At 39.5% G+C, this 6,826-nt stretch overlaps 1 long non-coding RNA gene across 1 annotated transcript; it reads left to right on the top strand.

The window, feature by feature from the left end:
• Positions 1–1,900: 1,900 nt before the first annotated feature.
• LOC126851527 (uncharacterized) lies at positions 1,901–3,954 on the top strand. The gene is made up of 4 exons (XR_007687690.1): positions 1,901–2,245; positions 2,320–2,435; positions 2,848–3,010; positions 3,113–3,954. It is a non-coding gene; the product is annotated as an uncharacterized LOC126851527 (long non-coding RNA).
• Positions 3,955–6,826: the final 2,872 nt, after the last annotated feature.

Here is a 6,826-nt window from a genome sequence, read left to right as displayed (position 1 = left end):
TAGCAAAGAAAGTTAAACACAACAAATCTGCAGCAGATAATGAAATAGAAGATTCTTTTTTAAAATTAACTTCTGCAGTTACAACGCATTTAAAAAGAAAAAATACAATACCCTCTGAAGTCACAGATGAAGATGACATTGTTGGTAAAATTGTTGCGTACCAATTAAAAAATCTCGTTTGCGCACATTACAGATCGGACACAACAAAATTTCCCGATCGGATACAGACCCGATCGGACACAATCCCGATTGGACACATACTGTTGCTATCGGATACAGGTTCAATCGGACACAAACTCAATTGGACACATATGGTTGCAAATTGAACACCGACCTGATTGGACATAGGCCCGATCGGACACTGACGTTATACCAAAGTACGTGCATGGACAGGAAGCACGCGCGCACGTACACACACACACACACACACGGAGGGGATGCAAATGGGGTCTTTGGCCCTCTTCCCATACCCATCCCGCCGGTAGGCAGGGTAGACTTCGCTTTACAACTTACAAAGTATATGCTATAGTGTCCGATCGGGCCTGTGTCCGATTGGGCCGATGTTCGATCGGGCCTGTGTCCAATCAGGTCGGTCCAATTTGCAATCATATATGTCCGATCGAAACTGTGTCTGATCGAGTCTGTGTCCGATTGGGACTGTGTTCGATAGCAACAGTATGTGTCCAATCGGAACTGTGTCCGATAGGATCTGTGTTCGATCGATCTGTGTCGATTTGGGTCTGTGTCCGATTGGGAAATTTTGTCGTGTCCGATCCGTAATATGCGCAAATGGAACGATCCCAAAGCAGGTATTATTGCTCTATGTATATTAGTAGGTCGCAAATTATTTGCATTATCTAAACCTATTCTCCATTCACCATATGTTCCGTATGATCTTCATTATCAACGTCATTCGGAAGACAGTAAATTTTTTCTACATTAGATACACTATTATTTTGCGTCAATAAAAAATTATGCAAATTTACTGCCGCCATGATTATTGCAGTTACATGCTCTGGATTCAAACATGTACAGCATTGAAATATTCTCCATCTTAAGACAAGTATTCCGAACATATTCTTAATAACACATCTGGCTCTAAATAATCGATAATTAAAAATAGACTTTTTCTCATTTAGAAAATGCCCAGGATAAGGCCGCATTAATTGTCTTGATAATGGAAATGCCTCATCAGCAACAAAATAATGAGGCTTTTCTATATCTGATAAGGGTAACAGAATTTTCTGGGTATATTAAGCTTATCATTATTTAAGCATTTCCCAAAAATCAGATTTTGTAAATATACCGCCATTACTTTCATTGCCATATGCGCCACAGTCTACTATTATAAATTTATGCTGATCATTGCAAGCAGCTAGTAATACAATACTAAAAAAATTTTTTATAATTAAAGTACAGGCTACCGGAATTTGGTGATGCTTTGATAGTAAAATGTTTCTCATCGATCGCTCCCAGACAATTTAAAAATCCAACAGCTATGTCTTTCCATTTTTCTTCCATAGGCGGCTTTAAATATATGGGATTTAAAACTTTCCACGTTATTTTGGATGTTTCTTTAATAATGTTGTAAATAATTGATTCTCCTATTTGATGTGCAAATGCAATTGAAGATATTTGATCGCCTGTCGTAAGAAATCTGGAATAAAACAAAATTATATAGCAAAACCAACACTGTAACGATAAACTGATATCTACAGTAAAAATTTACAAATACCTAATCATAATAATAATCCGTTGTTCTGCTGGCAGTGCTCTCCAACTTTTTTTGTAGATGAGGTCGCAATAGATATACTAATTTATTAAAAGTAGAGACATTCATTCGAGTATATTTGAAAAATATTGTTGCATCTTCTTTTAACTCTTGAAAGAGATGATCGAAATCGCTAAATTGTGATCAAACCATAAAAGTCCTTACACAATGCAAGGCGATAGCGAAAGGAATAAGGGAATAGCGATAGAATAGAAATAATGATAAAAGTTATCACCTGTTGCACAATGATGCGATAGGAATTAAAGCTAACGAATCAGAAATCGTGTCTGCCCTTACATGTTTCAGATATAAACATAGCACATAACCTATTAACTCAATTTTTAGCGATCATATGAGCCGTGTATTAACCTATTAATCAAAGCATTTAAATTTATTTTTGATTGTGCATTCATTTTTGACTTTTCTAGCAGATTTTGAAATATATACTTTGCTTTAAATTAAATATTACTTGTGGTAAATACTTCTGAAACGTATTCAGATAAGTATATACATTTCTTGTGTTACATTTTAACAAATATTTGTTTCAGATTAATTTGCAATGGAAAATGAAGAGCTTGTGTTATTTACATATACGATGCAAGTAGCTGTACTTGTACACCGCATGAAAGGTTAAAAAAAGCAAGCGTTGGAAAAATCGTCGATGGTGGGTACATCCTATAAATAAAAGATGAACGGAGTATGGCAATTTCTCAACTTTATTTTCTAATTTCTTCTTCCGATATACGAGAATGTGCCCACATTTTATGAACTGTTTGGACTAGTGAGCCTGCACTTGCAAAAAAAAAGTATAAAACGACCGATATGTCCAGAACAATGTCTCGCAATAACATTGAAGTAAATCATATTTGAAATGATAGACTACTTTTTATTTATTAATTACATTTTTAATAATCAATATAATTCTTTCCTTGTACATATAACTATAGATAAAAAAACTTTGCAAAAAAAGGGCTACAATCCGTAAAATTATAATAAAATTTTAAAAATTATATTTTTTTATTAATTTTTTTTAATAAATAAATAAATATATTATTAAGAAATAAATTTTGTTATAGATATTTGGCAATGAGAGATCAAATGATTTTAGCCTACAGAGTGGGAGAGTCCACGGCTCATATGATCGTTAACATGCTCCGTTATAATAAATATTTTAATGCCAATCTGCATGAAACCTCCAACAGAAGAAAAATGGAAAGAGATCTGCGCAGATTTTTTTAGGTTTATGGAATTTGCCAAATTGTATTAGAGCGATCGATGGGAAACACATAATTATTCAAGCACCTCTGGATCTATATATTTTAATTGTAAGAAAACTTTTAGCATCGTGCTGATGGCAGCTTGTGATGCCAGATATCGATTTACATTGTTCGATGTGGGCGCATATCGTAGCAGTGATGGAGGAATTCTGTCAAAATCAGCCTTTGGAAAAGCTTTATATGGAGATACACTCAACTTGCTAAAAGGAACAACTCGTCTACCAGGAAGCGATAAGGAAATGCTTTGCTATGTTAGCGACAAAGCCTTCCAAATGTCAATGAATGTAATGCAACCTTATCCGGGCAGAGCTTTAAATAATCAAAAAAAAATTTTTAACTGCCTATCGACTGCCAGAAGAACAATAGAAAATACATTCGGTATCCTTGTAGCCAGATGGAGGATTTCCAAGATCAATTTCCGCTGAGTTATCAATAAATTTGTGCTAGCAATGTGTTTGCACAATTTTTTAAAAGCAAAAAACGACGAGATAGCACCCCAGCAACAAATATATTGTTCTTCTCAATTCGTGGATAGAGAAATTGAAGGAGAATGGCGAGATTTATTAGGAAATGACTATCTAAGATCCATCGGAAAATGTGGTATACAGAACTATGAGAGAAGCTTATTCGATGCGGGATTCTCTCTCATCATATTTTATGATAGCTGGCAAAGTTTCATGGTGATACAAATACATACATCAAGAACTATATCGTGATACAAGTTGAAATTCTGTCACTAATGCATAATTATTTTTTATAAAATAAAATAAAATGTTTTTGTTAATATTAATTACAAAATTAATGTTAAAATAGTATAGTATAGTAAGTAATTGTAATAATATAATATAAATAATATGTATTAATTTTTGTATTTTAATAAATAAATGACTAAAATTTTTCATAAAATTTATTATAGTATAAAATTAATTATAAAATGAAATTTATTATAATATAACACTTATTATAGTGTAAAATTTATTATAGTTTAACATTTATTATAATATTTATTAAAATTATAGTATTCATTAATTTAAATTGTCAGAAAAATAACAAATTTCCATAATTTTTTTTTTTTAAATACTTTTTCTTGGTTCAGGAGTCTTTTTTAATTCTACGGTGACCAGCTTTCCAATGAGGACATCAGAATCATCCTCGTCAGATATCGAATTCTTCTTGGAACATGTGGAACTTATCGCAAATAATTGTAGAGACTTTTAACGCAATTTAAATATGTATATTTTAGTAATACAATAAATGTTTTTATAGGACTGCATATTAACAAGGAATAATTCCATCTTGAATCCCCTGAAACTAGTAATTAATAGATTTTACGGTCATTTCCGAACGGAATTGAAAGCGGAAAAGTTTTTTGAGTTTGACGGTGAGGTCGGCTGTCAATCGTTTTTGATAAATATATGTAAAATTAGTTAGTTTTCGGTTTTCGTTGTGCCGCGGTATCCCCTCTACGGTTGATGGTCCTGGCTTCGGGCAGAGTGTACGTACCGTTGTGCATATCTGGATTCTGACGGTGAGTCCGGGTTCTCTTTACGGGTGCGGTAGTCGCGGTCGAAAACCGGGCAAACATCCGATTAGTAGGCCGGAGGCAAATGCTCTTAACCCACCCGCATGGCCGGAGGATAGTTCGGGTGATCCTAAGGAATTACGCGAGCGCTAGCAGCGCGACCAGGGATTTCCTGGGTGACTGGCCAGAGGAGGATGAACCTATAGTCCACTGGCTCAAGTCCTGAATCTGAAGGCTAGAGTCAAGGGGCTCCCCGTAAGGAGAGCCGCTCACGGGTGGCGCGGAGGTGTGGGGGGCAGCAGGCCTTGTGTCTGACGAGCCTCCTGGAATCAGCCGTCGCCCCCGCTAGTAGCTCTATTTTCGGAGTGGCCTTCACTTGGACACAATACAATTGGACGCGGTGCAAATGGACACGTCTCAAATGGACACGAGAATTTGCACACGGTTCAATTGGACACAGTAATTTTGAACACGTGTAGCTTTTGGACACGTAAGAAAATACGCATTGTTTACTTGGACACTGTTCATTTGGACACCGTTCGTTTGGACACAGAAAGACGCACCGTTCACTTGGACACCGTTCATTTGCCCACCGTTCATTTGGACACCGTTCATTTGCCCACCGTTCGTTTCAATACTGTTTATTTGCCCACCGTTCGTTTCGACACCGTTTATTTGCCCACCATTCGTTTGGACACCGTTCATTTGCCCATCTTTCGTTTGGACACCGCTCGTATGCAGGCACGCACGTACACACACACACACACACACACACAAGGTGGGGGGTGCAAGGGGGGCCTTTGGCCCCCCTCCCGCACCCGCTCTGCCGGTAGACAAGATGAATCCCTTAACAACTTACAAAGTACATGCTACATTGTGTGTGTCAAATAAACGGTGTCCAAATGAACGGTGGGCAAGCGAACGGTGTCCAAATGAACGGTGGGCAAGCGAACGATGTTCAAATAAACGGTGAGCAAATGAACGGTGTTCAAACTAACAGTGGGCAAATGAACGGTGTCCAAACGAACAGCGGGCAAGTGAGCGGTGTCCAAGTAAACGATGCGTATTTTCCTACGTATCAAAATTACTGTGTCTAAATGCACTGTGTCCAATTGAACCGTGTGCAAAATCTCGTGTCCATTTGTAATGTGTCCATTTGCACCGTGTCCAATTGTACTGTCCAAGTGCGCCGCTTCCCTATCTTCGCAATGGGAGATTCGGGTAGAAGTCCTGCGCCGTGTGATACTCGCGAGGGAAACATGAGGAGTAGGATACAGGGTGGCCTTCCTGTGTAAAACGTTGGCCCCGGTGGTATGAGAAAAGTGTGACACTGACGGACATTGCCCCGATGCAGCACATCAGACCCCCAGTAGTCTGCCTTCCCCCTCGGATAAAAACTCGGAGGCGGCCGGGCCGGAAGTGTATTGTGCATGACAAACATTCTCGGTGGAGGGGAGAGAGTGGCAATGGGAATCTTCCCGGACCCATGAATCACCCTCCATTTAGATTTGTCTCATCATGAACATGGGACCTGGGTAAAGAATCCTGCTTGTGCGTTTCACCGGAAACACAGGGTGGCCTTCCTGTCTAAACCGTTGGCCCTGGTGGTATGAGGAGGATGTGATGCTAACGGACATGGCCCCGATGCATCACATCAGACCCCCAGGAGTCTGTTTTTTTCCTCGGATAAAAACTCGGAGGCGGAGACACGGATAGGGAGGATGGATGGTGGAAAGATTAGCCCTGAAGTCACACATCCTACAAACAGGGGTACGCCTTTCCCCTCGTATAAAAACGCGGAGGTGTACGGAACTGGAGTGCGTAATTACTCCCGGATGTGGGGGTGCAGTGGCAACGGGACTCGTCCGGATCCACGAATCCTTTGCACAATACTTTCTTATCATGTATATGGGACCCGGGTAGAGAATCTTGCTTGTGTGGTTTCTTGGAAACACAAGGACACTGGGTGGCCTTCCTGTATAAACCGTTGGCCTCGGTGGTATGAGGAGGATGTGACGCTGACGGATTTTGGCGCCGATGCAGCACATCAGACCTCCGGGGATCCGCCTTCCCCCTCATATAAAAACGCGGAAGCGCCCGGGGCAGGGATGTTTCAACATGGCAAACATCTCTGTTAAATGGCATGACTTGACCGTTAGGCGGGTGCGTGCTTGTTTGGATCGTGCTTTCCCGCAGATGGTGCGCTGCGAGTGCGTCTCCTCTTCTCTCATCGCCGGAGTTGAGGACCCCCTCGGA

This window comes from Cataglyphis hispanica, chromosome 1 (assembly GCF_021464435.1).
Source record: "Cataglyphis hispanica isolate Lineage 1 chromosome 1, ULB_Chis1_1.0, whole genome shotgun sequence".
NCBI lineage: Eukaryota > Metazoa > Arthropoda > Insecta > Hymenoptera > Formicidae > Cataglyphis > Cataglyphis hispanica.
This window is presented reverse-complemented; position numbering and strand designations above follow the sequence as displayed.